General features: G+C 36.1%; 1 protein-coding gene and 1 non-coding gene across 3 annotated transcripts in view; both read right to left on the minus strand.

Moving 5' to 3' along the window:
• The window catches only part of LOC138699446 (C-Maf-inducing protein-like), a 900368-nt gene that overhangs the window by 274150 nt on the left and 601342 nt on the right, over positions 1-24876 (minus strand). The window lies entirely within an intron of this gene.
• On the minus strand, positions 23690-23761 carry TRNAI-GAU (transfer RNA isoleucine (anticodon GAU)). Its single transcript has one exon. It is a non-coding gene; the product is annotated as a tRNA-Ile (tRNA).

Raw genomic sequence — 24876 nt, forward strand, 5'->3', positions numbered from 1 at the left:
CTATAGCCTGAGTTGTTCTGGTTTTTATTTCAGTTTTACATACATTACACACGATATTGTCTTCGTTAATACATAACATGTCACTCTCTTACTTCTTAATTGCATTTCGTATCTCTGAGCGAATTTAATGTTTTGCCATTATGAATGGATCAGCACAACATATTCAACGCGTACTAAATACTTGAGCAGGATAACACCACTGCACACATTGCGTTGCAATGTCACTATGAACGCATCGGGGTTCCTTCGTTTTGTACGCTGCTGTACTCGCCAGGTACTCAAAAGACGGACGGCGCGGCACGTGCCATATATTCTGATACGAAACAACTTCACTTTTCCTTAAGTCCTCTTGCATCCACTATCTACTCATAAGTGAACTTATTTACTTACAAATACTTTTAAAGACACGGAGGTTCATTGCCGCCCTCATACAAGCCCTCCATCGGTCCCTATCCTGAGAAAGATTAATCCAGTCTATACCATCATATCCCACCTCCCTCAAATCCATTTTAATATTATCCTCCCATCTACGTCTCGGCCTCCCTAAAGGTCTTTTTCCTCCAGGTCTTCAAACTAACACTCTATATGTATTTCTGGATTCGCCCATACGTGCTACATGCCCTGCCCATCTCAAACGTCTTGGTTTAATGTTCCTAATAATGCCAGGTAAAGAATACAATGCGTGCAGTTCTGTGTTGTGTAACTTTCTCCATTCTTCTGTAACTCCATTCCTCTTAGCCGCAAATATTTTCCTAAGCACCTTATTCTCGAACACCCTTAACCTCAGTGACATATATGTCACAAGAATATATAATTTGTAAAAGAAAATAGTAACAAAATAAAATTATGTGTATATATTGATTCATGAAAAAATAAAATGCAATGAGTATTCAAATACATTTTCAGTTAGTGAATTCCAATTGTGGTTATGTTTGCATCAAAATTGAAGAACTTTCACAACCCCTCCATCGGTCCCTGTCCTGAGCAAGATTAATCCAGTCCCTAGCATCATATCCCACCTCCCTCAAATACATTTTAATATTATCCTCCCATCTACGTCTCGGCCTCTCCATAGGTATTTTTCCTTCAGGTCTTCCAACTAACACTTTATATGTATTTCTGAATTCACCCATCATGCTATATGTCCTGCCCATCTTAAACGTCTTGTTTCGTAATTATGTCAGCTGAAGAATACAATGCGTGCAGTTCTGCGTTGTTTAACTTTCTCCATTCTTCTGTAACTTCATTCCTCTTAGCACCAAATATTTTCCTAAGCACCTTATTCTCGAATACCCTTAACCTCAGTTCCTCTCTGAAGTTGAAAATCCATACAACCACACAAAACAACCGGTAATATATTTAACAATCAATCAATCAATCAATCAATCAATCAATCAATCAATCAAAAGACATTATGTAGCATGTCGACTCCATGTCGATTTCACAAAACGCTTCCACTTTGCTCCGTCTTTTGCTAGTTCCTCCCAGTTGGTAATTCCTATTTCCATTCATTCCTTCTGAATTCCATCCTTCCATCTACTTCGAGGTCTTCCCAGTGATCTTGTGTTGTTAAAGATGTTCATATACAGGTGATTCACGAGGATTTATCGTCCGTTACGGAGCTTATTTCCGAAGATATTCTGAGCAAAAAATTTCATATAAACATTTGTCCCAATCTCAATGTTTTCAAAGTTACACTAATTTGAAGTTGTTTGTAAAATACCATTATTCTTGAGTTTTAAGGGTAAAAGAATATTACAGATAAAGAATGAACAATTCAGGAGTATCATTTATTTAATTAGCTAGTATTGTGAAGCTAAAAATGTGTTGTGAATTCTGTAGTTGCATCGTACAGAATTTTTTTTTTTTTTTTCAATTTTTAACTACAAAATTACATTTTCTTACGCATTTATCACAACAATTGTTACAAACCACGCCACTCTTATAAATTCAAGATTGTACATTAAGATGCACAATTAAACTGTAAAGAATCAAGTTCCAAAAGCCGTATGATTTGTAACAATTTTTGTGATAAGTACATAAAAATGACGTCATTTTTAGTTAAAAATTGAAAAACAAAAACTGTACAATAGTAACATGCGTTACAAAAGCGGTGTGTTGAAGTTTTCTTGTTCGAGGAAAAGATTGAAAAAGCGAAACGTTTATTGAATACCTGAAAGACGAATTTCTAATTAGTTGCAATGAAATCTCCATCTTGGTTTCTGTTCAATGACGGCAACTTTGGAAAACAAATATATCTATCTTCAACATTGTTCCTATAAAATGTTTTCTGTGTTTACTATACTGCAGCAGGCCGTGATATACGTTTGTCTTTTTTTTCCCCCCAGTCTACGTTGAGTCTGGAATCTAGTTGATTTTTTCACGGCTTCCTTAATGTTACTTGCATTACAAATGCAGTAACTTTTGTGGTGTTGTAGAGTTTACTTAATTTTTGCAAATATTTAAAAACAATAATCAACAGTGCAATTTAGGTGAAATTGCAGTGGTAAGTTTCCAATTTATAATTATTACTATATTGAACGTCTTTAAAAATAATAATTAAAAGCCTAAAGCAGTAAAATGAATATGACACTTAAGCGGTAAGAAGAGGGAAATTGTTGTATGTGTTAGGTTGGGAATACTGAATGTGGTATTTCACACTTACCGCGTATTGGTTGTGTGCGGAAACCAAGCAAATACGTACGATCTCGGACAAAACAATGAACATATTTTTAGCTTCAGAACACTAGCCAGTCAAAGAAATGATACTTCTGAATAGTTCATTCTCTATTTCTAATATGTTTTTACTCTTAAAACTAAAGAAAAAAGGTTCTTTACTAACAATTTCAAATTAGCGTAACTCTGAAAATATTGAGACTAGGACAAATGTTTACATGACTTTTTTGCTCAGAATGTTTTCGGAAATAAGCTCTGCCAGTGACGGTAAGTCCTCGTTAACCACCCTGTATATGTCTCCTTACAGTTAAACAGGTCTCAGCATCTTGCTTTTTCGGGTACAAACCCGTAATAATTTTATTTATACAACAATTTGTAATATGTATTTGAATATGAGATTGGTAAGAAATTTTGAATTTTGAAGAATATTCAAATACGAGTACTACAATAGTTTAAGGTCCACACCTGTGGAGTAACGGTCAGCGCGTCTGGCCGCGAAACCAGGTGGCCCGGGTTCGAATCCCGGTCGGGGCAAATTACCTGGTTGAGGTTTTTTCCGGGGTTTTCCCTCAACCCAATAGGAGCAAATGCTGGGTAACTTTCGGTGCTGGACCCCGGACTCATTTCACCGGCATTATCACCTTCATATCATTCAGACACTAAATAACCTAGATGTTGATACAGCGTCGTAAAATAACCCAATAAAATAAAAATAAAACAATAGTTTAAGCGAGATTCGAACCTATGTCCGAGAGCAGCTGCTGTGCATAAGTCACGCTCGCTACTCGTAACCATGCCGTGACATACAGATATTCATTACATATGTGCGAAGAGCAAAGATAGCCTTGTTTGTCTCCAAGAATTAGTGGTTTTCGGTCCAGCGAGTCCTGTGGAAGTCTGTATGCCCCAGTTGCCCCGTTACAGCTGTAAGTACATCTGGAAACTCGCAAAACTACTTTAAACTTGAAGGTTATTTAAGTTACTCAAGGGTATTTTGAGATTTCTGGTAATAGGATGTGAAGACCCGAGAGAAGGAGAAAAAGTTGGCACGAACTCCCCGAGTCTGCGATATAAAAAATCACGGAGCGGCGTGGAGTGTTCGCAGCCAATCCGCTTAATTGCAACAAAGACCAACAGACAACGCGCTGGAATGGACGAGTTCACGACAGTGGCCCTTAATTTCCGGACTGAATGTCTTGGACTCTAATGTAATGACTCAACGACCCGACTTCACTACTAGAATGTCCGAAGTTCGATTTCTGAAACCAGCTCTGCTGAAAAACAACACATTTTCTTTCATGTTCCCTAGGAATATGTCCCCTTCTATCCTTATTTTCTTCATTGGTGATTTCTTCACTTCTCTCCACATTTTTCCTTTTTCGCGCTTTGCTTCCTTTTACCATTTCTGTAATTTTTCTTCCATTCTTTCCTTGAATTCCTTATTTGTAGAGGTTACGAACAAAACCGGTCATTTCCACCGAAAAAAAAAAATCAGTCTTTTATGGTTTAGGTAAGTTATGTTTAGAGAGGTATATTTCTGAACATGTTATCGTTTTTATTCTAGTTAGGTCATTTCCATGAGGAACAGTATGGTAAAATCAGTATTTTCAATCAAAACCGGATAATTCCATGTTATCATACTAATGCCAATTTTTTAATTGTCTTTCCACAATAGTAACTATATATAGGAGGCCAGTAATTATTTATAGGAGGCCAGAAATTATTTACAGGAGGCCAGTAATTATTTATAGGAGGCCAGAAATTATTTACAGGAGGCCAGTAATTATTTATAGGAGGCCAGTAATTATTTATAGGAGGCCAGTAATTATTTACAGGAGGCCAGAAATTATTTACAGGAGGCCAATAATTATTTATAGGAGGCCAGAAATTATTTACAGGAGGCCAGTAATTATTTATAGGAGGCCAGTAATTATTTATAGGAGGCCAGAAATTATTTATAGGAGGCCAGTAATTATTTATAGGAGGCCAGTAATTATTTACAGGAGGCCAGAAATTATTTATAGGAGGCCAGTAATTATTTATAGGAGGCCAGTAATTATTTACAGGAGGCCAGTAATTATTTATAGGAGGCCAGTAATTATTTACAGGAGGCCAGTAATTATTTATAGGAGGCCAGTAATTATTTATAGGAGGCCAGTAATTATTTATAGGAGGCCAGTAATTATTTACAGGAGGCCAGTAATTATTTATAGGAGGCCAGTAATTATTTACAGGAGGCCAGTAATTATTTATAGGAGGCCAGTAATTATTTACAGGAGGCCAGTAATTATTTATAGGAGGCCAGTAATTATTTATAGGAGGCCAGAAATTATTTACAGGAGGCCAGTAACTATTTATAGGAGGCCAGTATTTATTTATAGGAGGCCAGTAATTATTTATAGGAGGCCAGTAATTATTTATAGGAGGCCAGTAATTATTTACAGGAGGCCAGTAATTATTTATAGGAGGCCAGTAATTATTTACAGGAGGCCAGAAATTATTTACAGGAGGCCAGTAATTATTTATAGGAGGCCAGAAATTATTTACAGGAGGCCAGTAATTATTTATAGGAGGCCAGAAATTATTTACAGGAGGCCAGTAATTATTTACAGGAGGCCAGTAATTATTTATAGGAGGCCAGTAATTATTTATAGGAGGCCAGTAATTATTTACAGGAGGCCAGAAATTATTTACAGGAGGCCAGTAATTATTTATAGGAGGCCAGAAATTATTTGTGGACATCCGATAAGGGGTGGTCCTCCAGCTTGGGGGTTGGGCGAAGGGCTAACAACCCATCACCGTAAAAAACAGCTTGTTACGAATTCCTACAGTAAGCCTCGGAATAGGACTGATTCTCTGGCACGACCACAGCAAAGGAATAAGGTTTTGAGATTTGGCACTTGGAACGTAACTAGTCTTTATAGAACAGGAGGGGTAACATTAGTAGCAAAAGAACTAGCTAGATATAGAATAGACTTTGTGGGAGCACAAGAGGTTAGGTTAGATGGGAATGGCATATCACAAATAGGAGATTACTTGTTGTATTATGGGGAAGGAAACAATAATCACCAATTAGGAACAGGATTCTTTGTACATAAAAGAATAAAATCAGCAGTAAAAAAGGTCGAATTTATCAGTGACAGGTTATCATATTTAGTACTTAAGGGTAGATGGTGCGACATCATAGTCATAAATGCTCACGCCCCTACAGAAGAGAAAGACGACTATATAAAGGATAGCTTCTATGAGGAATTGGAACATACTTTTGATCAGTTCCCTAGATATCATATGAAAATTTTATTGGGGGATTTCAACGCTAAAGTAGGACGGGAGGATATTTTTAGACCAACTATTGGAAAAGAGAGCCTACACGCAATTAGTAGTGACAATGGAGTTAGATTAGTCAACTTTGCCACATCGAAAAATTTAATTGTCAAAAGTACAACATTCCCCCATAAGGATATACATAAATATACTTGGACTTCTCCAGATGGATTGACACACAACCAAATAGATCACGTCTTGATAGATAAACGGAGACATACTAGTATAGTAGATATTCGAACTTTCAGAGGTGCAGACTGTAATTCTGACCATTATTTGGTGATTGGAGAATTAAGAGAAAGATTATCAGTAGCCAAGCGAGTAGAGCAACAAGTTAATATTACTAAATTCAATATTTTGAAATTAAAGGACGAGGAAGCTAAGCAAAATTATCAGGTCGAAATTTCGAATAGGTTTGCCACTTTAGAAAGTTCCGACGAAGTTGAGAAAGAATTAGATGTTAATAGCGTGTGGGAAAATATCAGAGATAGTATCAAAATTGCAGCTGAGCAGAGCATAGGTTATTATGAAACTAAGAAAAAGAAACCGTGGTTTGATGAAGATTGTTGCATGGTAGTAGAAAGAAGGAAACAGGCAAAATTGAAATTCTTACAGGATCCAGTTGAGGAGAATAGAGATAATTATTTCAATGAAAGACGGGAAGCAAGTCGTACACTTAGGAATAAAAAGAGAGGTTACTTGAAGGAAAAACTGAATGAGGTAGAAACAAATAGTAAGAATAAAAACATTCGAGATTTATATAAGGGTATAAAGGAATTTAAGAACGGATATCAGTCAAGGGTAAACGTGATCAAGGATGAGAATGGTGACTTGCTTGCAGACTCTTCATCAATCCTAAACAGATGGAAAAACTATTTTGCGCAACTACTAAATGTACATAGGCCAAATAGAAATGATCGGGACGATATTGAAATACAAACTGCTGAGCCATTTATACCCGAACCCACGATTTCAGAAGTCGAAATTGCGATAGAAAATCTGAAAAAGTACAAGTCTCCAGGTATCGATCAAATTCCAGCAGAATTAATACAAGAGGGTGGAAGTGCATTATATAGCGAAATTTATAAACTTGTACTTGCTATTTGGGAAAAGGAAATTGTACCAGAACAATGGAAGGAGTCCATAATTGTACCTATTTTTAAAAAGGGGGACAAAACGAACTGTGGTAACTTTCGAGGAATATCACTTTTGTTGACGTCGTACAAAATTTTGTCCAATATTCTTTTGAGGAGATTAACTCCGTACGTAGATGAAATTATTGGGGATCATCAGTGCGGTTTTCGGCGTAATAGATCGACTATTGATCAGATTTTTTGTATTCGGCAGATAATGGAGAAAAAATGGGAGTATAAGGGTACAGTACATCAGTTATTCATAGATTTCAAAAAGGCATATGACTCGGTTAAGAGGGAAGTATTATATGATATTCTTATTGAATTTGGTATTCCCAAGAAACTAGTTCGATTAATTAAAATGTGTCTCAGTGAAACATACAGCAGAGTCCGTATAGGTCAGTTTCTATCTGATCCTTTTCCAATTCACTGCGGGCTAAAGCAGGGAGATGCACTATCACCTTTACTTTTTAACTTCGCTTTAGAATATGCCATTAGGAAAGTTCAGGATAACAGGCAGGGTTTGGAATTGAACGGGCTACATCAGCTTCTTGTCTATGCAGATGACGTGAATATGTTAGGAGAAAATACACAAACGGTTAGGGAAAACACGGAAATTTTACTTGAAGCAAGTAAAGCGATCGGTTTGGAAGTAAATCCCGAAAAGACAAAGTATATGATTATGTCTCGTGACGGGAATATTGTACGAAATGGAAATATAAATATTGGAGATTTATCCTTCGAAGAGGTGGAAAAATTCAAATATCTTGGAGCAACAGTAACAAATGTAAATGACACTCGGGAGGAAATTAAACGCAGAATAAATATGGGAAATGCCTGTTATTATTCGGTTGAGAAGCTCTTATCATCCAGTCTGCTGTCCAAAAATCTGAAAGTTAGAATTTATAAAACAGTTATATTACCGGTTGTTCTATATGGCTGTGAAACTTGGACTCTCACTCTGAGAGAGGAACATAGGTTAAGGGTGTTTGAGAATAAGGTGCTTAGGAAAATATTTGGGGCTAAGCGGGATGAAGTTACAGGAGAATGGAGAAAGTTACACAACACAGAACTGCACGCATTGTATTCTTCACCTGACATAATTAGGAACTTGAAATCCAGACGTTTGAGATGGGCAGGGCATGTAGCACGTATGGGCGAATCCAGAAATGCATATAGAGTGTTAGTTGGGAGACCGGAGGGAAAAAGACCTTTAGGGAGGCCGAGACGTAGATGGGAGGATAATATTAAAATGGATTTGAGGGAGGTGGGGTATGATGATAGAGACTGGATTAATCTTGCACAGGATAGGGACCGCTGGCGGGCTTATGTGAGGGCGGCAATGAACCTTCGGGTTCCTTAAAAGCCATTTGTAAGTAAGTAAGTAAGTAAGGCCAGTAATTATTTATAGGAGGCCAGTAATTATTTACAGGAGGCCAGTAATTATTTATAGGAGGCCAGTAATTATTTACAGGAGGCCAGTAATTATTTATAGGAGGCCAGTAATTATTTATAGGAGGCCAGAAATTATTTACAGGAGGCCAGTAATTATTTATAGGAGGCCAGAAATTATTTACAGGAGGCCAGTAATTATTTACAGGAGGCCAGTAATTATTTATAGGAGGCCAGTAATTATTTATAGGAGGCCAGTAATTATTTACAGGAGGCCAGAAATTATTTACAGGAGGCCAGTAATTATTTATAGGAGGCCAGAAATTATTTATAGGAGGCCAGTAATTATTTACAGGAGGCCAGTAATTATTTATAGGAGGCCAGTAATTATTTATAGGAGGCCAGTAATTATTTATAGGAGGCCAGTAATTATTTACAGGAGGCCAGTAATTATTTACAGGAGGCCAGTAATTATTTACAGGAGGCCAGTAATTATTTACAGGAGGCCAGTAATTATTTATAGGAGGCCAGTAATTATTTACAGGAGGCCAGTAATTATTTATAGGAGGCCAGTAATTATTTATAGGAGGCCAGTAATTATTTATAGGAGGCCAGTAATTATTTATAGGAGGCCAGCAATTATTTACAGGAGGCCAGTAATTATTTATAGGAGGCCAGTAATTATTTATAGGAGGCCAGAAATTATTTATAGGAGGCCAGAAATTATTTACAGGAGGCCAGTAACTATTTATAGGAGGCCAGAAGTTATTTATAGGAGGCCAGAAGTTATTTATAGGAGGCCAGTAATTATTTATAGGAGGCCAGATATTATTTACAGGAGGCCAGAAATTATTTACAGGAGGCCAGTAACTATTTATAGGAGGCCAGTAATTATTTATAGGAGGCCAGTAATTATTTATAGGAGGCCAGTAATTATTTATAGGAGGCCAGTAATTATTTATAGGAGGCCAGTAATTATTTACAGGAGGCCAGTAATTATTTATAGGAGGCCAGTAATTATTTATAGGAGGCCAGTAATTATTTACAGGAGGCCAGTAATTATTTATAGGAGGCCAGTAATTATTTATAGGAGGCCAGTAATTATTTACAGGAGGCCAGTAATTATTTACAGGAGGCCAGTAATTATTTATAGGAGGCCAGTAATTATTTACAGGAGGCCAGTAATTATTTATAGGAGGCCAGTAATTATTTACAGGAGGCCAGTAACTATTTATAGGAGGCCAGAAGTTATTTATAGGAGGCCGGAAATTATTTATAGGAGGCCAGTAAATACAAGAGGCCACCGAATATTTGAGGACGAATGAAGGATATACCGTTGTAACAAAATTGTCATTCTCTATCCTTCACACACAGAAATACTAAATGTCGCTACTGATCTATTTTTTTATTTGTAAGCAAGTGTCTTTTTATGTAGTTACATTAGTTTATGTGGAAAAAAAAATCCAGAACAGGTTTTACTATAAATCCAGTATGATTAGGAGTAAAGTTTTTAATTATATTTTCTGTAGTAAATATAACATTTGATTGACTCTGTACTAGAGTTGCCTAAGCCACAATTACACTTAGAAAAGTTATTGAGGTCTAAACTCAGACCTCTTTTTTTAAAACTATATGCTGTCAATTGGAAATTATTTCTCCAATTTACTCTAATCTAATATTTACCAAGTACATCTACTTTGGCACACATATAAATGATAATTTAGTCATTTTATGCAGAAATCTGCAACTAAACAAATTGTGCTTTAGGCAATTCTGGCACTGAGCCACTTAATTTGCTATTCCGTTGTGTATTGCAGGACTCGACACGGCGATGGTCAGCCAATGATGCCACTCCGGTTACTGGACAAGCCGCAGCGATCCCTGTAACAGTTCGCCAGGGTCCTCGGAGGGTTTAGTATCGAATACGAAGAACCTGTAATCGTCTAATTCGGAGAGAATCTCTTGCGGAAGTTTTTCCCACCCTAAGTTCCAAGCAGCTTAGTAATTCCACAGAACGAGAAAGATCTAAGAAAGACGGCCGCATTAGGTGAACGTCATGGTTGAAATTCAAAGGCAGAGGCAATTCCAAACGCGCATTATAAATGCAAAAAGCTGGGACGTGTCTATATGCCTGATTAACCACAAGTGGCTTGCGACTTCTGCCAGACTTCTTCGATGAAATCAGGGAAGCAATACTATAGGTGAAAAACACAACTCTTCATTAACTACGATATGAAATTAGCAGTAGTATTATTCTTTAAATTATCTACTCATTTGAGATAAAGTTATGTTTATTTATTTATTTAACTAGCTAGCTAGTGAGTACAAATTACATTTATAAAACAAGAATATTTCTAGCCACTACCGTAAGAGCCAGGCTCGTGTACGGTGTGGTCTTAGTCAATAATATAACATAAAATTTACAAGGACAGTTTACTAAATACAGTAAGTAACTTAATTCAAACCAATAAATACAACACAAGAGCAAGAATAAAGAAGAAAAGAAAAATACAGAAAAATACACGTTTAATATAAATTGACAATCCGACAGAAGCCAGCGATATTCAGTAAAAACATGAATATAGTCGACAGAAATAAAAGGTAAAAAAATACATTTGTTAATATTATGTATCATGGATAATTTTACAAGTTTATTTTTTAAAAGCTTCAATTTTAAAATATTTCAAATTTGGAAAATGGTTTGTAATTTTATTATAAAGTCTTGGGCCGAAACTAGCATCATGTTTAAGAGCTGCACTTGTATGACATTTAGGCTCAATTAATGGGAAAGTAGACTTTTGTCTTCGAGTACGATATTCATGTCAATTAGATTTGTTTTATTTCATTTCTGTGTAGTACGTTAGTAAACTATATTTATAAATTTGTTCAATAGGCAATACATTAAAATCTGTATAAATTAAATTTGTTGGGTAATCCATATTTTTAGTCAGACAAATTTTTATTAATCTTCTGTGTAATAAAATTAATGGATTAAGTACAGATGATGCTACTCTAGGGTTCGGATTTCTATTACACGTCATACGCTTATCACGATCTCTTTTTGTAAACTTAAATTAAACACATTTCTGAACGCGATAACACAGTTTTTACTGGTCATCCCTATAAATGTATCTTTACCATATTTTAGAATTATCATATTTTAAAAGTGGTATAATAGCTATTTGTGGTACAAGTTCGTAAAGGTTCTATTTTTGGCACGAGTGTGAAGTTTTGTGACACATTGTTTGTGAATGTGTATCATACTATGTTTTTTTATGGTAACACAAATTTATATTAAATAAATATTTCAAGTTGGAGAGATTATACGATCACGATTTAATGACTTTCAAACTCAGAACCATTAAGAAATAAGTATCCATGGAATGACAGCCTGTTTTATTTACGATCACGATTTCATGGTCGTCTAAACCGGTCATATAATCATCTTGCTGCAATGAGAACTACATGTAACTTCAGAATAATACGGGCTAAAATGTAAATATGAATGTTAACTTTGTTACTTCCTTGTGTTCTTCATTTATTCATTCGTTCGTTCATTTATTTATTTGTTCATTCATTTAATAATTCGTTTACTCATTCATTCAAACGTTTATTTTAGTTAATTATTTGTTTTATCAATTTATCTATTTAATGATTTATTAATCTGTTAAATTAAAATGTGTCTCGGTGAAACGTACAGCAGAGTCCGTATAGGTCAGTTTCTATCTGGCGCTTTTCCAATTCACTACGGGCTAAAGCAAGGAGATGCACTATCACCTTTACTTTTTAACTTTGCTCTAGAGTATGCCATTAGGAAAGTCCAGGATAACACAGAGGGTTTGAAATTGAACGGGTTACATCAACTTCTTGTCTATGCGGATGACGTGAATATGTTAGGAGAAAATCCACAAACGATTAGGGAAAACACGGGAATTTTACTGGAAGCAAGTAAAGCGATCGGTTTGGAAGTAAATGCCGAAAAGACAAAGTATATGATTATGTCTCGTGACCAGAATATTATACGAAATGGAAATATAAAAATTGGAGATTTATCCTTCGAAGGGGTGGAAAAATTCAAATATCTTGGAGCAACAGTAACAAATATAAATGACACTCGGGAGGAAATTAAACGCAGAATAAATATGGGAAATGCGTGTTATTATTCGGTTGAGAAGCTTTTATCATCTAGTCTGCTGTCAAAAAATCTGAAAGTTAGAATTTATAAAACAGTTATATTACCGGTTGTTCTGTACGGTTGTGAAACTTGGACTCTCACTCTGAGAGAGGAACATAGGTTAAGGGTGTTTGAGAATAAGGTGCTTAGGAAAATATTTGGGGCTAAGCGGGATGAAGTTACAGGAGAATGGAGAAAGTTACACAACACAGAACTGCACGCATTTTATTCTTCACCTGACATAATTGGGAACATTAAATCCAGACGTTTGAGATGGGCAGGGCATGTAGCATGTATGGGCGAATCCAGAAATGCATATAGAGTGTTAATTGGGAGACCGCAGGGAAAAAGACCTTTGGGGAGGCCGAGACGTAGATGGGAGGATAATATTAAAATGGATTTGAGGGAGGTGGGGTATGATGATAGAGACTGGATTAATCTTGCACAGGATAGGGACCGCTGGCGGGCTTATGTGAGGGCGGAAATGAACCTTCGGGTTCCTTAAAAGCCATTTGTAAGTAAGTAAGTAAGTATTTACTTACTAATTCATTCGTTTATTCACTCATTAGTTTATTAATTCATTCGTTTATTCTCTAATTCGTTTATTAACTCGTTTATTTATTTATCTATCAATTTCGAGAAAAATTCGTTCCGGCACCGGGAATCGAACCCAGGACTTCTCAGCTATGCGTCCTGAGCGCTCTTCCCATCTGAGCTATACCGGGAAAGGATCCACGGTGCCGGCCGAACTGCTTTCATTGTATTGTATTCATTTATGTTTATTTATCTAATTATTTATATGTTTATTTATATATGTATTTGTTTACTTATATATTTATTTATCTGTTTATTCATCTATGTATTTATCTATTTATATATTGATTCATTCGTTTATTTATTTATTTATCTATTTGTTCATTTATCTATTTATTTAAATATTTATAATTTATTTGTTTATCCATTTATTTATCCTCTTATTTATCTATTTGTTTATATATAGGCCTATTTGTACATACATAGGGTGTGCCCAGTTACAACAATTACAACATTGACATGTAAAACAAATATTCATAATTATTTTCTACAATCTGGCATTAGAGACAGTAATACAACGAGAAAGAAAACTACAAATATTTGTAAATGAACGAAAGTTGAAACATGAGGGCCGAAATATAACTTGTACTTCATACGTTTCATTATTAACTCACTTACAGTTGTGAATATTTAAATTTCAATCCTTTCAATAATTTGTCATATCATTTACTTCTAAACTCGTTTTCACTTTGATGAAATATATCCGTTTCTTTTAAAAAGTGCAATTTAAATATTCAAAATTCTGTAAACGGGAGAAAAATAATGGGCATTGGTTTTCATTTATTTTAAATAAAAATATATATTATGAGTACTCAAGATTTCCGTTCGTGTACCGTTGTGCTTAACTTTCTTTTTTGTCTCTATCTGATTGAGCTTTACTTGCCAAGATATTGAAGGAAGTCTTCTTCTAATATGTCCAGTTTTGTGCGACTGGAGGCTGAACCAATAGTGAGAAGTTGTGACTGTAGAAAATGATCCATGTTAAATGTAGAATAAATTGTAGTGAAATAAAATCAGAATAAACCTAAACTGCAGTCTACATTATTTACAACTGGAATTCATTAAAAGAAAGAAAACAGCAATACCCAGTAACACATACCAATGTCTATAGTGTATATAGCATACCTGCACAAACAGCACTCAACGAGAGCGGGAGAGCTGTGTTTACCGCTCGCCGAAACGGAGAGGAAGATACGTCAGAATGACATAGACTTGCTATAGGTAGAGGAGAGGGAAACGACCACTCAGCTATCTAGTGGAGTGCAGTGTGTAGGCCTATTCTCAGTAACTGTTTCACGTTGCTTACCTACTGCTACAGTACAGTATGGAGGAATCTAAAAGACGGAACATAACTTTTAACATTTAACGATTTACAGCTCGAACTTATTGATCTTCAATGTGACCTAAGGGCTAAAGATCGTTTGAATAATACTACTAGCCTGGTTGAGTTTTACAAGACTGAACATTAGCAATAATATCCACGACTACACAGGCTGGCTGTGAGAATGATTGCTATGTTTGGCTCAACATTTATATTTGTGAGCAACTGTTTTCTATAATCAACTTTAATAAAGGCAGACATCGAACATCTGTAACTGATGTTTCATTATGATCAGTAGGCTACTGTTCCTTTCAGCTGCCAACAGCATAAAACCTCGTTTTGATGTACTGAGAAATAAAAATATAACAAAATGATATTGCACATTTAAGTAGCTATAGAATTTCTATTATTTCTGTAAAATAAATATTTATTTACTAATTAATAATAGTCCAAGATAGTTTTGCAAACACTGAACGGGAATTCATTTCATAAACACTCGTAATAGTACTTCCTTTTGTGTATATTTTGTACGAGATCACCCCTTCTTCCAATCCACTCTTATACAGAGCGCAGCTAATATCTGCATTCCGCTCATGAGCTGTGAGCCGGCTCGGAGAACGCAAACCTTGTGCAGGCCTGGTATATAGTGTATTTTTTTTTTCTGTTTATTTCTATTATTGTATTTGTATTCCTGGTGTTATGGAAGAGAAGGCCTGATGGCCTTAACTACACCAGAATAAATAAATAAATAAATAAATAAATAAATAAATAAATAAATGTCTTGGCCACAACAGCATTTTCCGAACACAGTACGAGTATGAATTGACAGTTCGCAAGACAATCTAAATTCAGAGAATTTCACTGCTGGTCAAGTGCATGTGATGTAGACAACGGTCTGTTTTGTGCATCAACTCGTTTCTAGACGGCGCTGTGTGGGACATAAGAAGAATAAATCCTTCCCAGTTTCTTTTAGAGGGGACAGTCTGCAGACAATCACAATCCTGGCGATATCAAGCCTCGTCCCGTAACCGCGCGGATGCACCTAATTGCGTTTATTAGCAGTTGGCTTTGCAGTTTCGGGCTTCTTCACAACACGTGTGGAGCTACTCACTTACTGGGTCAAGCTAATGTAACACGTGGTCACTCAGGCAACACGTTCTGTGCATTGTCTCCTTTCCGGGTAAGTGCGAAAGTGTGTTAAGTCTGTGTCGGAGCGCGTGGCTCTAATGACTCCGGCAACAGCGGCGAATATAGTGCGAGCGGGTCGTAAATAAAGACTGCAGAGTTGGCAGGAGCGCCGGAGAGGTTTTTTGCGTCACCCCGTCACCACAACCCTGCGACGCTGTTGGTGTAAACAGCGCCATGCGGCTTCTACAACAGTTCTGCTACACAGTTGCAAGTTCCATTTTCTTAATTTTACTCTTGGTATACTTCGTCTTCTTTTCCTTCTTTTTAAAAAACAGCACGAACTACTTACAACCATGAATGAATGAATGAATGAATGAATGAATGAATGAAAGGGGAAATGGCAGGAGAATCTTTAAGGTACACTAGGACAATTTTTGGTCAAAATGGTAATAATAAATATATTTTTACATAAATAATAATAATTATTATTATTATTATTATTATTATTATTATTATTATTATTATTATTATTACTATTATTATTTAGCTGGCAGAGTTAAGGCCGTAAGGCATTCTCTTTCACTCAACCAGCAAAAAGTATACATACATATGTATGAACTTACAAAGAATTCAACAATTTAATTTAGATAAGAGCTACATGTATACAAGAGTTATTTACGAATTAAACAACAAAATACTATGAACTATTAATTAAACATTGAAATACAAACTATGTAGCAGAATTAAGCTAAAATACATAGAATGTTAATATATTTCAAATAATGTTAGATAATAGAAAGAGATTATTATGAGACAATTTTGAAAATACAGCACTATCAGGATGATGTCTAAAGAATGAAGTAACAATGTAGTCAGTGATAGTTTAAATCAGTAGGTAAGATTGGAGAGAAATGCTAATAAGGTTATCTTTTAAGCTGTTTTTAAAGGTGTTTATTGTCTTGCAGCCCCTAATACTTTGTGATAAGGAATTCCATTGACGCGAGGTGGATACTGTAAAAGATGATGAATAACAAGATGTTCTATGAAGAGGTATACTTAGCGTGCCACAGATAAGTGATCTGGTATTTGCGTCGTGGTTAGAGTATAAATATGAGAAACGAGACGAAAGGTAATTTGGTGTTGAGGTGTGCAGAATTCGATAGAGTAAAGAAAAAAAGTGTAAAGTTCTGCGTTCTTTAAGTTATTTACAACCATGAATGAATGAATGAATGAATGAATGAATGAATGAATGAATGAACGAATGAAAGGGGAAATGGCAGGAGAAACTTTAAGGTACACCAGGACAATTTTTGGTCAAAATGGTAAAAATAAATATATTTTTTAATAATAATGATGATTTATTTTACCTGGCAGAGTTAAGTCCGTAAGGCCTTCTCTTCCACTCAACCAGAAAAAAGTATACATACATATGATGAAAGAGTAATGGGACGGAGAAAAATTCTCTCCGGCGCCGGTATTTGAACCCGGGTTTTCAGCTCTACGTGCTGATGCTTTATCCACTAAGCCACCCCGGTGTCGGACAGAATCGTCTCAGATTAAGTTCCAACTCTTGAGTTCCCTCTAGTGGCCTCCCTCTGCACTACGTCATAGATGTCTTCGTGATTTAAGACGGCGCTTATTCCGTCGGATCCCCGCCAACTAGTCACTCATAACGAGTGCACCTCAGCACATGTGTGGACTTCAGTCCTATGTTCATAGACATCTATGACGTAATGCAGAGGGCGGCCACTAGAGGGAACCCAAGAGTTGGAACTTAATCTGAGACGATTCTGTCCGACGCAGGGGTGGGTATCCGGTGTGGCTTTGTGGATAAAGCATCAGAACGTAGAGCTGAAAACCCGGATTCAAATCTCGGCGCCGGAGAGAATTTTTCTCCGTTCCATTACTCTTTCATCGTATGATGACGCAGAATACCTGCATGGAAATATCATATGTACTTCGGTACATTAAAATAATATATACATACATATGTATGAACTTACAAAGAATTCAACAATTTGATTTAGATAAGAGCTACATGTATACAAGAATTATTTACGAATTAAACAACAAAATACTATGAACTATTAATTAAACATTGAAATACAAACTATGTAGCAGAATTAAGCTAAAATACATAGAATGTTAATATATTTCAAATAATGTTAGATAATAGAAAGAGATTACCGTATTTGCGAACTTTTTAATTAACTTTGGCCACTGAAAAATTGGGGTGCGTAAAATATGCGGATTTTTCAAATAAGAGGTCCTGTTCTGAGTTTATCTCAATCAGTATATGTATAGGTAAGTATTTACGGTAGGGCTAATTTTCTATACCGGTAACTTGTCTCTACCAAGGACAAGCATTGTTAAAGTAGCGGGACTTTGGGGTTTCTTTCTGAAGCAGGTACTTCAGTTGCTGGTGAATGACCTACGATGGACTGTAGGGGAGGAAAATCCCTACTACACTGAAAAAAAATATGTACGTAAAATGTGTGCGCAAAATACACGGAGCAAAAATAAAGTTCAAAATAATCCCTTAAAAATTAGGGTGCGCAAAATACGCGGGGGCGCAAATTACGCGAGCAAATACGGTATTATGAGACAATTTTGAAAATACAGCACTATCAGGATGATGTCTAAAGAATGAAGTAACAATGTAGTCACTGATAGTTTAAATCAGTAAGATTGGAGTCAAATGATAATAAGGTTATCTTTTAAGCTGTTTTTAAAGGTGTTTATTGTCTTGCAGCCCCTAATACTTTGTGATAAGGAATTCCATTGACGCGAGGTGGATACTGTAAAAGATGATGAATAACAAGATGTTCTATGAAGAGGTATACTTAGCGTGCCACAGATAAGTGATCTGGTATTTGCGTCGTGGTTAGAGTATAAATATGAGAAACGAGACGAAAGGTAATTTGGTGTTGAGGTGTGCAGAATTCGATAGAGTAAAGAAAAAAGTGTAAAGTTCTGCGTTCTTTAAGTTATTTACAACCATGAATGAATGAATGAATGAATGAATGAATGAATGAATGAATGAATGAAAGGGGAAATGGCAGGAGAAACTTTAAGATACACCAGGACAATTTTTGGTCAAAATGGTAAAAATAAATATATTTTTTAATAATAATGATTTATTTTACCTGGCAGAGTTAAGTCCGTAAGGCCTTCTCTTCCACTCAACCAAAAAAAAGTATACATACATATGATGAAAGAGTAATGGGACGGAGAAAAATTCTCTCCGGCGCCGGTATTTGAACCCGGGTTTTCAGCTCTACGTGCTGATGCTTTATCCACTAAGCCACCCCGGTGTCGGACAGAATCGTCTCAGATTAAGTTCCAACTCTTGAGTTCCCTCTAGTGGCCTCCCTCTGCACTACGTCATAGATGTCTTCGTGATTTAAGACGGCGCTTATTCCGTCGGATCCCCGCCAACTAGTCACTCATAACGAGTGCACCTCAGCACATGTGTGGACTTTAGTCCTACGTTCGTAGACATCTATGACGTAGTGCAGAGGGCGGCCACTAGAGGGAACCCAAGAGTTGGAACTTAATCTGAGACGATTCTGTCCGACACCGGGATGGGTATCCGGTGTGGCTTTGTGGATAAAGCATCAGCACGTAGAGCTGAAAACCCGGGTTCAAATCTCGGCGCCGGAGAGAATTTTTCTCCGTTCCATTACTCTTTCATCGTATGATGACGCAGAATACCTGCATGGAAATATCATATGTACTTCGGTACATTGAAATAATATATACATACATATGTATGAACTTACAAAGAATTCAACAATTTGATTTAGATAAGAGCTACATGTATACAAGAGTCATTTACGAATTAAACAGCAAAATACTATGAACTATTAATTAAACACTGAAATACAAACTATGTAGCAGAATTAAGCCAAAATACATAGAATGTTAATATATTTCAAATAATATTAGATAATAGAAAGAGATTACCGTATTTGCGAACTTTTTAATTAACTTTGGCCACTGAAAAATTGGGGTGCGTAAAATATGCGGATTTTTCAAATAAGAGGTCCTGTTCTGAGTTTATCTCAATCAGTATATGTATAGGTAAGTATTTACGGTAGGGCTAATTTTCTATACCGGTAACTTGTCTCTACCAAGGACAAGCATTGTTAAAGTAGCGGGACTTTGGGGTTTCTTTCTGAAGCAGGTACTTCAGTTGCTGGTGAATGACCTACGATGGAATGTAGAGAAGGAAAATCCCTACTACACTGAAAAAATATGTACGTAAAATGTGTGCGCAAAATACACGGAGCAAAAATAAAGTTCAAAATAATCCCTTAAAAATTAGGGTGCGCAAAATACGCGGGGGCGCAAATTACGCGAGCAAATACGGTATTATGAGACAATTTTGAAAATACAGCACTATCAGGATGATGTCTAAAGAATGAAGTAACAATGTAGTCACTGATAGTTTAAATCAGTAAGATTGGAGTCAAATGATAATAAGGTTATCGTTTAAGCTGTTTTTAAAAGTGTTTATTGTCTTGCAACCCCTAATACTTTGTGACAGGGAATTCCATTGTCGCGAGGTGGATACTGTAAAAGATGATGAATAACAAGATGTTCTATGAAGAGGTATACTTAACGCGCCATAGATAAGTGATCTGGTATTTACGTCGTGGTTAGAGTATAGATAGTAGAAACGAGACGAAAGGTAATTTGGTGTTGAGGTGTGCAGAATTCGATAGAGTAAAGACAAAGAGTGTAAAGTTATACGTTCTTTAAGTCGGATCCACGAAAGACTTGCGAAGGACGGTGATATGTGATCGTATCGTCGGATGTTGCACACGTATCTGACGCACATATTCTGAACTCGCTGTACCTTGACTGACAGTTCAGAACTTAGGTCACTTAACAAAACGTCACAATAATCGAAGTTTGGCATTACTAGGGTTTGTACCAGGGTAAGTTTTAGTTGCTGGGGCAAGAAGTTTCTTAAGCGACTCAAACAGTGAATGGAGGAACAGATTTTTTTATCGTTTCTTTAACTTAAAAATTCCAATTTAGATTATTATTGAAAAATAAGCCAAGATTTTTCAATTATCTTATACATGTGTTTAACATTCTGTCCTATATTTAACCCCCGTTTATTACTTTTAAATTTCCAACTTTTGTAGTTTTTGAGCTAATTGGTCCATATTTGGCACACATATTCCACATATGATATAATTATATACACATACATACTACAAACGTTCATTCATGTCACCCAGATATTTTCTGAATTATGCCCGAAGTTACCCAGCATTTGCTCCGAATGGGTTGAGGGGAAAACTCCGAAAATAAACCCAATCAGGTAACTTGTCCCAATCAGGATTCGATCATGCACTGGCTAGTTTCGCAGTCAGACACGCTGACCACTATTCCAAACCGGTAGACATTATAAACATAAATGAGTTTCATACGACTTTTTATGCTCGACCATATTTGTAACTTGAAATTACCGGTATTCAGATGTATACATTTTATTTGTAGCTGACAAGATCGGAAGTGACCTTGTTCTAGGTCGTATAAAGTAAATCCTCCCTCCTGACGTAGAGCACATAAAAATTCATTTAAACCCTTATGCAAAACGCTTTTAATTTCCAGGAAAGCCTTGATATCTTCCGTTATAAATCCTTGACAACGGAATTGCGCAACAAATCATTTCAGTGCATCTTAATTGAGACGTTAAGCTGTAAAAAATATTACGAGGTTTTTAATCTGTGACGCATCCTTGAGTTAAGCTATAGGCCTACTGTTTACCCTGGTTGTAGGTTATTGCTTTTCCACGCTCATTTCGGGTTTGTTTATTTATGTATTGATTCATTCGTTTATTTATTGTTCATTTATCTATTTATTTATAATTTATCTATTTACTTATCCGCTTATTTATCTATTATATATATTTGATTTGTTTATTTATTTATATCTTTGCACATACATAGAATTGGCCCAGTTACAACACTGACATGTAAAATAACTATTCATAATTATTTTCTACAATCTGGTATTAGACTGTAATACATCGAGAAATAAAACTACAAAACGACAATGGAGTAAGTTACTTTTTATAGAAGTGAGTTGTATGCTAGTCTAAATACTCTATATCAGGGATACATTCCATTTCACTCTAGTAAGCCAAACAATAGGATCACAGATAAGCAGAAGAAGAATGTATTGTAACGAACTTATCTGGAAAATGCCAGAGGATGGGAAAGCCAGAATTGTTACAGACAATATACGAACAAAACGGAAGGTCTTACAAGAGGAAGAAGAAGATTTTCTCTTTATACAGGGTGGAAGTAAAATAATCCTGCAGAATGAAAGGGACAATAGGGTACACTGAAATGAAGAGAAAACCTAAATTATGTTCTATTATTAAATGCACGGTTAATTAGACAATTGAGTTGAAAGTTTCAGCAGTTTGGCAACATCGCCGCTAACACACTGCTCTTTCTTCTCGTAATACAGATGTAAGAGGTCAACGAACTCAGGTTTGTCTGCCTTAGGCCCGATTGCATAAACCATTTAATCTTAGATCAGAGGTTAAATTGATCCTTGTTTCAGCTGAACTTGGAATTTTGTATTGTATAAAGTCTAATCTGAGATTAATTTGTCTCAAACTAAAGTCAACTTTGACTGAAGAAATTTCTCCGATTAAGTTAGATGATCCAAGTTCAGTTATTTCTTTTCTGTTTGAAATATACGAGTGACAGATTGTGCAAATAAAATATCCATTATTATTAATATTAATATATATGATAGGTACATTTATATATATTTCTTTCAATTTCTTGCCTTAATACACAAACAATCTTATATTTCATAAGGCTCTATCGTGTTCAGCAGTATCAAATAACATAACCTATAATTATATTATGTTTATAACAACCATTAACTATTAATGGATGTGATAGGTACATTCATAAATTTTCAATTAACTGTATTACTAAACGAAAATTGTCGTTTTATAAAGCTTTATTATGTTTAGCAGTATCAAACACCATAACATGATAACAACTCGGAGAACAGTCAACCTTCTTCTTATTGTCCGCCATTATTTACATTGCACCAAAAAAAAGTGTCTCCAACAGAGTGTACGGAAAGTCGCTAAAAAGTAGTTGTAAAGTCGCTAAATTTCTCATTATCAACAAAGAAAGATTAAATTTTGTCACTATGGGGTGCTAAAAAGGTCACTAAATCCCTATTTAAGCAATATAAAAGTTAAAAGAAATTGTTGTTGAAAAAGAGTTAAAGTCGCTAGATTGGCAACACTGAACAAACCTGTCCGCGCATCACGTATTTCACCTGTTTATGCGATGTTGCCAAATCCTTTTCACGTGAATTTAGATTGCATTTGAACCAAGGTAATTTGATCGCAGAAAAGTTTTATGCAATAGAAGAAATGTCTGAACTCGGTTCACTTTTCGATCTTCGATCAAAGTTGATATTTAGTCAGGGAGTTTTATACAATTGGGCCTTAGTGAACTACCGTCCATCTCCCTCTCTGGCTACAATGTTGCAAGCTGGTCGCATCGGTAAGTGGCTTCAAGTTAGTGGGTTAAAATTAAACTTACATGAAAACTGTCCACGCTATTGAAATACGCCACGGAGATAAATTATTCTTTATCATATTTTCTATTGATAAAGACACAAAAATCACGATATGGTATTACGTTTCTTTTGTTACATCAACATGAGCTATTCGCTCTGAATTTACAGGTTGTCTATTTGTCTTGTGCACCTATTATAACTTTTTTGTTTGGATAGGTATTGGAATTTTTGTTTTTGAGAGTTATGTTAGAACGAGGGGCTAACATGAGTGTAGAGATTTGGTGCATGTAACTACATTATGGTACAAGAGACACGTGACGTCATCAATTTTTCAAATATTACTACATACGAATAATTTCGAGGGAAAAATTGTTCCGGAGCCGGGTATCGAATCCGGGACCTTTGGTTTATCGTACCAACGCTCTACCACTGAGCTACCCGGGAACTCTAACCGACACCGATCCAATTTTTCCCTCCATATCCACAGACCTCAAAGTGGGCTGACAACCGTCAAGCAACCAACTTCGAGTGCACACTAACTCCGTGTGACTTAAATTGTGGTTTTCTGTTAACGAACAGTGACGTGCATTATGCAAATCAAGATTTCAGGTATAACTCCCTGTAAAGTTGATTTGAATAATTTCGACGGAAAAATTGTTCCGGAGCCGGGTATCGAACCCGGGACCTTTGGTTTAACGTACCAACGCTCTACCACTGAGCTACCCGGGAACTCTAACCGACACCGATCCAATTTTTCCCTCTATATCCACAGACCTCAAAGTGGGCTGACAACCGTCAAGCAACCAACTTCGAGTGCACACTAACTCCGTGTGATTTAAATTGTGGTTTTCTGTTAACGAACAGTGACGTGTATTCTGCAAATCAAGATTTCAGGTATAACTCCCTGTAAAGTTGATTTGAATAATTTCGAGGGAAAAATTGTTCCGGAGCCGGGTATCGAACCCGGGACCTTACTACATACTTTAATCATATTAAAATGATTACACACATTAAGACGAGTAAAAAATGTATCGCAATATCACCTTCCCAATCAATAACAACAACAAAACGCAAAATTAATACCTTCAAGATGTGCCGTTTGTTGTGGTACCTCATTCAACTTGTGCATTAACTAACACAAAACAAAGACGACTGACGTCCGTACACGTCGTGTGTTGTGTTTCATTTCTTAACATGTAAACAAACACAACTGTCGGCGCCACAATCCACGTACAGTGGCCTGCACGTTCTCCGGACCTGTAGCCACTAGACTTCTTTCTGTGGGGAACTGTAAAGGACATTGTATAGCAGAACATTCTGACAACACCAGATGACATGCAGCAACGCATTCTATAGGCTTGTGTGTCCATTCAGCCAGGAACATGCCGGGCAGTCATACTGTCTTTCAGGGAACGCCTTCGAATGTGCATTAATGTGAATGGCCACCATTTGGAACATCTTCTGTGACTGTCAAAGCATAACATTATCACATTGGAAGCCTAGGTTTTTATTTCGTTTCGTTGTTATTTTATTAGAAAGGTGACATTGTGATACATTTT

The sequence above is a fragment of the Periplaneta americana genome, chromosome 5 (genome assembly GCF_040183065.1).
Source record: "Periplaneta americana isolate PAMFEO1 chromosome 5, P.americana_PAMFEO1_priV1, whole genome shotgun sequence".
Taxonomy (NCBI): domain Eukaryota; kingdom Metazoa; phylum Arthropoda; class Insecta; order Blattodea; family Blattidae; genus Periplaneta; species Periplaneta americana.